At 46.6% G+C, this 9,719-nt stretch overlaps 1 pseudogene; it reads left to right on the forward strand.

Moving 5' to 3' along the window:
• The window catches only part of LOC117088032, a 29,813-nt pseudogene extending 20,341 nt beyond the window's left edge, over window positions 1-9,472 (forward strand).
• The last annotated feature ends 247 nt before the right edge of the window (window positions 9,473-9,719 follow it).

Raw genomic sequence — 9,719 nt, forward strand, 5'->3', positions numbered from 1 at the left:
CACTGAATGTCAAACCAGTATCACAGAAGGGTGTACACCCCCTGCGATATGGCCAGTAATATCATCGTCTCTACCTTTGGATACTAGGAACAATATCACAGAGGTTGTGAACACTGCCCTGCAATATTGGGCATAATGTTATCCTTTCTTCCCCTGGATATTAGGAGCGATATCCCTGGTGGTGGGAAGTGGAGTACATTAAGAACAGTATCACTGGGTGGGTGTACACCCCCTGCGATATTGGGTGTAGTATCATCCTCTCTTTTCTAGGATATTAAGAACAGTATCACAGGAGGGGTGTACAGCCACAGTCCCTGCGTTATTGGGAGCAATAGCATCTTCTCCCCCTCTCGATATAAGGAACAATATCCCAGTGTGTCTGTACATCCCACCGATATTGGGCATAATATCATCATCTCTCAACGTGGATATTGGGCATAGAGTCACAGGGGGTGTACGCCTTCTTCAATATTGGGAGCAATATCATCCTCTCCAATCAGGATTGTAGGCAAAATATCGAAGGGGTTTTACAACTCGTGCGATATGGGCAGTAATATCATCCTCTCCCCACCTAGATGTTAGGAACTATATCACAGATGGCTGTACACTTCTTGCGATATTGGGAGTCATATCATCTCCCATCGTGGATATTAAGAACAATATTACAAAGTAGGGGTACACCCCCTACAATATTGAAGAATATTATGCTCTCTCCTTCGGGATCTCAGGAACAATATCGCAGGAGGTGTGTACAACCCTGATATTGGGAGTCATATCATCCTCTCCCCCTGAATATAAGAAACAATATCACAGGAGGATGTACACTCCCTGTGATATTGGGAGTCATATCATTTCTCTCCCTCTGGATATTCAGAACAATATCACAGTGGGTGTGTACACCCCCTGCGATATTGCCACTGGTATCATCGTCTCCCTCCCAGGACATAGGGAACAATATCACAAGGAGTTATACACCCCCTGCAATATTGGGAGTAATATCTTCCTCTCTCCCTCTGGCTATTAGGAACAATGTCACAGAAGGGTGTACACCCCTGCTCTATGGGGGCGATATCCTCTCTGTTCCTGGATATTAGGAACAATATCACTAGGGAATGTACACCTCCTGCAATATTGAGACTGATATCATCCTCTCGCCCCCTGGATAGTAGCAATCATATCACAGAGGGGATGTACACCCACTGCGAAATCGGAAGAAATATCATCCACTCCACCTTTGGATGTTAGGGACGTACCACAGGGGAGGTCTACACTCCCTGCGACATTGGGAGTCATATCATCCTCTCCCACTCGGATATAAGAAACAAGACGACTGAGGGGATGTACACCCACTGCGACAGGTTCAATAATGTTATCCTCTACCCCCTGGCTATTAGGAATAACATCATAGAGGGGTGTACACTTTCTTCGATGTTGGAGTAATATCCTCTCCCCGCCAGATATCAGGAACAAATCTATTAATATTAATAAATATAATAAAAATAATCATCGATATTAATAATCACAATAAAGATAATAAAAATACTGGTTTAAAATGTTAATCATATTAATAATAGTAATATCACTGTTAATAAAATATGAGCAATTAATGTTGCTTAAATCAAAACTAAGAGATGTTGGTAATAAAATAATGATTAAAACTGATAATATTGTTAAATGACATTAATATTAATAATTAATTTTAAGCGTGCATAATCATATATGTAAAATAGTTCCATAATAATGGTATCCTATTGTGTCATTGATAATTATTAAAATCGATCATTGATGTTTAATAATCATATTATTACTCCTAATACCGCAGAGGGTGTACACCTACCTGTGATGTCATTCCTAATATCCAGGAAGGGAGAGCATGGTATTAAATATCATAGTAGGTGTACAATCAGGCTGTGACACTGATCCTAATATCTAGTGGGATGGAATATGACGTGACTCCCAACATAGCAACGAATGGTCAGCCACCTGGTGATATTGATCCTAATATTCACGGAAGAAGCGTATGATATTACTCCCAGTATCGCAGGGAGGGTACAGATCTTCTGTGATATTGTTCTTAGTATCCGGAGGGGGAGAGGATGATAATAATTCCAGTATAGCAGGCTGTGTTCACCCGCCCTGTGATATTGTTATTAATATCCTGGAAGGGAGAGGATGATATGACTCCCCCATAGAGCAGGAGGCATACACCCAGTCAGGGATATTGTTCCTAATATCCATGGAGGGGAGAGGCTGATATTACTCCCAATATGGCAGGGGGTGAACATCCACCATGTGATATTCTTCTTAATATCTCAAGGCCGAGAGATTGATATTACTCCCAGTATCGCAGACACTGTACAACCCCGTGTGATACTCTTCCTGATATCCGGAAGGGGAGAAGATGGTATTAATCCCCATATCGCAGGAGGTGAGCAATCACTCTGTGATATCTTTCCTAGTATGCAGGGGGAAAGAGGATAATATTATTCCCAATATTGCAGAAGATGTACATGTCCCCCCGTGATATTGTCCTTAATATTCCAAGGCACAGAAGATGATGTTACTCCCAATATCGCAGAAAGTGTACAACCCTCAGCGATGTTGTTCCCATGATCCAGGAGGGAAGAGGATGATATTCCTTTTAATATCGCAGGGGGTGTACACGCTGTTCCTAATTTCCACCTGGAAGAGGATGATTTTACTCAGAATATCGAAGGGTTATAAATACTCCTTTGATATTCTTCCTAATATCCAGGCGGGGAGGATGATATTCAGCCCTATATTGCAGAGGGCGTACACTCGTCTTTGATACTGTTCGTAATGTCTAGAGGGGGAGATGGTATTACTCACAAAATCGTAAACACGCTGTGTGTCCATCGTGGTCCTAATACCCAGGCAGAGACATTACTCCTAAAGTCGCAGGGGGTGTCTATCCCGATTGTCACATTGTTTCTTATACCCAGGGAGGAGAGAATGATTTCGCAACCAATATCGAGGAAGTCAGCATGCCCCCTCTGATATGGTTACTAATATTCACGTTGGGAGAGGATGATACTACTTTCAATATTAAAGGGGTTGTCCAAATCGCCCGAGATGCTTTTCCTATTATTCAGAAGGAGCGAGAAAGATCATACTTCTAACAGTGCTGGGGTGTCCTCCGCCATGTGATATTTTTGTCAAGACCTAAAGGCAGAGAAGGTAATATTATTCATTGTACTGCACGTGGAGTACACCCATCAGTGATATTGTCAGGGGGGTGAGGCACCCCCCACGAGGTGGGGACCAATAGCCACCCCCTCTCCCTCCCTTGGCTATTGGGAGTCATGGTGGACTGAGCCTGTCTAGGATATTATGGGTATTATCATCTCACCCTCTGGAAATAATGACCTCTTTCACAGAGGGGTGTACACCTTCAGTGCATTGCTCAGGGAACAATGATATAATTAATTATTAAACATCAAGAATCGATTCTAATAATTATCAATACTATCAATATTTTACCATTATTATGAACATTTCATATAGATGATGGATGCCAAAAATTAATTTAATATTAATGTCATTTATCAATATTAATTCTTATGTTATTGCCAGCATCACTCAGTATTGATTTAACATTAATTGTTGATATCATTTTATTATTAATAGTATTAATACTAATCGTTATTTTTTTAACCAGTGTGTATATTTAGTGTCTTGTCATTAATATCGGTGATTACTAGTAATTTTTATTATATTTATTAATATTAATTAATATACTTGTTCCTGATATCCGGCGGGGAGAAGATGATATTACTCCCAATGTCGCAGAAAGTGTACACTCCTCTGTGATGTTATTCCTAATAGCCAGGGTTAGAGGATGACATTATTGAAACTACCGCAGTGTGTGTACATCCCTTCGATCATCTTGTTCCTTCTATCCAGGGTGCGAGAGGATGATATTACTCTCAGTATCGCAAGGGGCGTGGACCTCCACTGTGATATTTTCCCTAACATCCAGCCAGGGAGAGGAAGATATTACTAATAGCCAGCCAGGGAGAGGAGGATATTACCCCCAATATCGCAGGGGTGTACACCCCCTTGTGATATTGGTCCTCATATCCTGGGAGGGAGAGGATGATACTAGTGGCAATATGGCAGGGGTTTTATACGCCCACTGTGCTATTGTTCCGAATAACATATGACTCCCAATATCACGGGGGGGAGGGCACATCCTCCATGTGATCATGTTTCTTATATTCAGGGGGAGAGGATGATATGACTCCCATATCGCAGGCGTTGTACACACCTCCTGCGATATTGTTCCTAATGTCTCGAAAGGGAGAGGATAATATTTTCTCAGTATCTCAGCCGTGTACACCTCCTTTGTAATATTGTTCTTAATATCCACGATGGGAGAGGATGATAAGACTCCCAATATGGCAAGAAGTGTACAGCCACCCGTGATGTAGTTCCTAACATCCAGGTGGGGAGAGGATGATATTACTGCCCATATCGCACGAGTTGTAAAATCCCTTCACTATTTTGCCTGCAATCCTGAGGGGAAAGGATGGTATTATTCCCAATATCAAAGAAGGTGTACACCCCCTGGGACACTACGCCCAATATCCACGTTGGGAGACGATGACTATATGCCCAATATCGCAAGGGATGTACACAAACCCTGGGATATTGTTCCTTATATCAAGAGTGGGAGAAGACGCTATTACTCCCAATAACGCAGGGACTGTGGCTGTACATCCCTCCTGTGATATTGTTCTTAATATGCTAGGGAAGAGAGGATACTATTCCCAATATCGGAGGGGGAGTACACTCACCCAGTCATGTTGTTCTTAATGTACTCCACCTCCCTCCACCAGGGATATTGTTTCTAATATCCAGGGGAAGAGAGGATAACATTATGCCAAATATTGCAGGGGAATGTACACCCTCTGTGATGTTGTTCCTCGTATCCAAAGGTAGAGACGATGATATACTGGCCATATCGCAGGGGGTGTACCCCTTCTGTGATATTGGTTTTGACATTCTGTGGGGGAAACATTAATCCCAATATCGCAGAAGGTGTACAGACCTCTGTGATGTAGTGCCTACTGTACAGGGGAAAGAGAAGAATATTGCTCTCAATATCGCAGGAGTGTAACTACCCTCCCCCTGTATGTTGTTCCTAATATGCAGTGGGGTGGAGGCTGATAGTACTCCCACTATCCCAGAAGGTGCACACACACCTGTGATATAGTTCCTAATATCCAGCGGAAAAGAGGCTGATTTTACTTTCGAGATCGCAGTGGGTGTGCACCGCCCCCAACTCCGGGGTATCGTTCCTAATATCCAGGCGGGAAGAAGATGACATGGCTGACAATATCGAAGGGGGTGGACACTTCTGTGATATGGTTTCTGATATCCAGGGGGTGAATGGATGATATTACTCCCAATAAAGTAGGAACCATACAGCCACCCTGGGATTTTGTCCTTAATAACCACAGGGGAGATGATATTACTACCAATATTGCAAGGGGTGTACACACCCCTGTGATATTGTTTCTTATATCCAGGAAAGGAGAAGATGGTCTTAGTACAATATTGAAGGGATGGACAGCCCCCATGGGATATTGTTCTAAAGACACAAGTTGAAAGAGGATGAGATTCCATCCAATATAACAAGGGGTGTACACCCCCGTCTGTGATATGAGTCTTAAAACCTAGAAGAAGAGAATGACATTGCTTCCAAAAACACACGTGGTGTACACCCACCCTGTGATATTGTTCCTGTCATCTAAAGGAAGAGATGATGATACTACTCCCACTACCAGAGAAGCTACACACCCCCCTGTGATATTGTTCCTCATAACTTGTGGGGAGAGCGTGATATTACTTCCAATATGACAGTGGCTTGACACCCAGTCTGTGATATTGCTCCTAATTTCCAGTAGGTAAAGTATGATGTTCCTGCCGACAGAGTAGTAGGTGCACAGCCGCCCTGTGATGTGTCTCCGAATATTCAGGGAAACACAGGAGGACATGACCCCAAATCTCCCAAAAGGTATACACCTATTGTGTGATATGGTTCCTAATATGCGGAGGTGCAGAGATTGGTATTCGTTCTCCTGTCGCAGGCTGTGTACACGCAACCTGTGAAATTGTTCCTAATATCCTGAACAAAAGAGACTGCTAATAATGGACACACATTGCAGGGGGCGGTAATTGGCTATTACGATCCACATCGCAGGGGGTGAGGCACTCCCCACGATATGGGGAGTAATAGCAACCCCTTCTCCCCCCAGGCTATTACGATCCACATCGCAGGGCAGTTCAGGACACCAGCCCTGCCCCAACCTTGACCCAGACATTGGGTGTCATGGGACCACCTCAGGGAGGGTGGCAGCTCAGCTCGAAGGTATCCCTGCTGCCAAAGACCAACTCTTCCTGCTAGTTTGAATCTGGCCACAGGGTCTGTTGGTGAGACAGGTGACCATGAGGCAGACACCCTGAAATCTAGCACGACAGAGCTCAACGCCCCCATGAGAGGCACCGTAGCACGCAGACTTTGCAGACATACTAGCGAAGGCCACAGCAGGTCCTGAGTGAAGAACAAGCTGACCAAGATCCTGGGGTCCTGACACACAACTTTTAAACCAGGGACTGGAAACTGTTCCCTAAAGAGCCAGGAGTCAGTATTTTCAGCTTTGCCAACTATCTTTGCCTCAAGGACGCAACTCTGCCATGGCTGCACCACAGCAGCCTTCTGCAGGTGGCCTGTGAAGAGATGGGCATGACTGCAGCCCCATCAAACTTTACTTATGGACGTGGAACTTCTCAGTGTCATGAAGTGTTAGTTTTGATTTGTTCAACCATTTGGAAATATAAAATCCATTCTTGATTACGGGCCACAAGAGCAGGCAGGGACAGGCTGCCCCTGGCCGACCTCTGGAATGAGCTTAGAGAAGGAAATGACAGGCTGGGCTAGCGCAGCCTCCTCACAGCAGATTCGCTGCAGAGGGTCCTTCTTAGCAGCCACTTCTCATCCTTCATCTTGGCTTCAGATGCAGTTCAGGTGGAAAAAGAGAGAACAGAACTGGCCTCAGCAACAAGGAGGAAGGAGATGCAGGGTCAAGTAGCCACGTGGATCCATCACACTCAACACTCACACCAAGCGGAGCACAGGCAGCCACCCGGGGGCGCCAAAGTGGAGGCTCTCTGGGATGGCGACCTCTGGCTGGGCAAGATTCTCTACCTAAAACTCAAATAGAAGATCTACACGGCAGTAGTTATAGAAAAAACACACTAAGAAAGAGCCCAAGATAAAAACAGTACACCAGTTTGGCCAACCGGCTCTCACAAGCCAGTAGGTAAGATAGCCCAGGAGAGCCACCAGAGGAGCTGGGACTGTTCCTGCCTGCAGGGGGCCTGGGACACCCCATTCCCACAGACAAGGACCCATGTTTTGGGGAGGAAGCTGTCAGAGTCACCAGTGAGCTGTTCAGAGCTGGAGCCACAGAGCAGGTGAGGAGCTCTGGCCACGTCCCCGTGCAGGCTGAGAAGCTGGGGTGGGGGCACACCCCCAGGGGCACATGCAAACAGTGGACCGCAGGCAATCCTCCTGCCCACAGGATGCTCAGTTCCCAAGGGACCACCAAAGTCTGGAACCCAGGGACCACCCCCTAACCCACATGCCCAGGCCTCCTGGACCAGGCAATGTCCAGTACAGGCAGGCAGTCTGGGCTTGGGGCCAGGACAGAGGTGGATGGTCCTGCTAGGCAGGCCTCCTTCTCCCTACCAGCTGGGCTGGTTGCACTGTAGTTTTGTTCTGGCAACATATTGCTACCCACTTTGGCCACACCAGTCCCTGGCTCCCTGGCTAGGCCCAGTGCTGTCCAACCCACCTACACAGGCCTAGTCAGCCTAAGCCACATGGGAAGGGCTTTTTGCAGTAAAAGTGGGGGCGCGGTTTGGGGGGAGGGGAATGTCTTAACCATCACTGTTTTACAGGATCACAGGGATCAGGCAATGTTCAGTATTGTCACACACCAAGGTTTTACAGTCTAAAGAAAACTACAGTCCTAAGGTGTCAGTTCTCAAAGCCCTTAAGTTCCTCCTGGAATGGGCATATAAAGAAAAAAATAAATGTTTGACTTCGGGGGTTTGCCTACGACTTGGATAAGCATGATTTTCTTCTGGCCAAGCAGGAGCAGCTGGACCAGACTGAAGGGAGGAAGAACAAATTTCCACTCTGACCTCAGTTGGGCACCAGAGTCTTCCCTGTCAGAATGTGGGTGTGGTGCTTCCACACACCAGCCTCTGACGAAACTCAGCCCAGGGTGGGGAAAAGGCTATCTACTTCTGAAAAATCTATAAAGTGCAGACACATCAAAAGCTTCAGAAGACTGTAAAGGGCTAAGGAGACCACTACACCCTTGGAGTTTACAGAAAATGGTCAGCATCACACGTCCTGAGGTCCAGGCAGCTCCAGCTGCCGCGACACCATGAGCACTGCCCTGGCTTCCCCTCTGATGCAGAGGCTGGTCACTCTGCCGGCAGCACTCAGAGCTCAGAACATTCTAGATGAAAGCAACATGTTCCTTTTAAAATGGGGAACCGGGCAGCACAACTGAAGCTCTACGACTGTCTCAACTACTGGTTTTCGTGGTAGCATTAGGAAATCGTGAGAATCCAAATCTCAATTTCGTACAGATTCCAGATTCACTGCAGGTTCCAGAATTTCCTGAAACAATCTTCTAATTTATCACTCAGGATTCCCTTGCCAAAGCTAATAAAGTCTACATTCCTTACGGAAAAGCCACCATAAGCACCACCACAAATAAGATCAACTGACGCTCACCCTTTGCACCAAACATATAAACTGTTACACACACAAGACTGTGCTGGAGGCAGCTCTCAGCTGAAGCCGAATCCGTGGGACTTCATTATCCCCATTTTGGATCGAGTGTGAGGATTGTCAGCAAACCAGGACCCCAGTGTAAAGCAGAGAACAGATCCTCTGACGCCTGCCTGAACATTTCCTTCCCACCTCTGTCTTGGATATTGAACACCCTCAGAGCTACGGAGTCACCCACATTTGCAGGTCATTTATCCAGCCACCAGGATAACACAATTATGCGATAAAAATGCCTTCTGGGCTTTGTCATACTCAACAAGGAAGCTCAGAAGGCCAGGTAAGCGCAAGAAAGGGGGAAGCGTCCTCCAAACAGACAAAAACCAAGGAAAACCGTGCAGAGGCTGGAGAGAGAGCAGAAACACAGCCCGCTGTAGCCTTTCAGGTCCTGCTGGCCGCAGCCCTGCGTTAGGTGGCACCATTTCCACGGATGCATCCTGCTGGGCCCATTTGAAAGGTCCCGCTGGCGAGAAACTCACCCCCACTTCCAGCTCCTGCAAGACCCGCTGCAGCCGCACTCCACCCAGGGGGCCCATTGTGCAAGTCTTCCTGGAGCGACCCCTCAGCCTGCTCAGTGTCTGAGACTGGGAAGCACCAACGATCCAGAAAGGCACAATCCCGTTCTCCTCGTGCTGCTTTCTGGGTTCCAAGTTGTCTTAATAACGAGTCCTGCATAAACCCCGGCTGGGGAGCCAGCCAGGGCCCAGCAGCACCCGGCTCATGCGCTCCACTCACCCCACAGAGGACCGCGGAGGCCCCAGCAAGCTCTGTCTGCGGGGCAAGACACCAGAAACAGCCACAGTTCAGGATTCTGCCACCCGCCCCGCTG

Source organism: Trachypithecus francoisi, unplaced genomic scaffold (genome assembly GCF_009764315.1).
Source record: "Trachypithecus francoisi isolate TF-2019V2 unplaced genomic scaffold, Tfra_2.0 Contig00715, whole genome shotgun sequence".
Lineage (NCBI taxonomy): Eukaryota > Metazoa > Chordata > Mammalia > Primates > Cercopithecidae > Trachypithecus > Trachypithecus francoisi.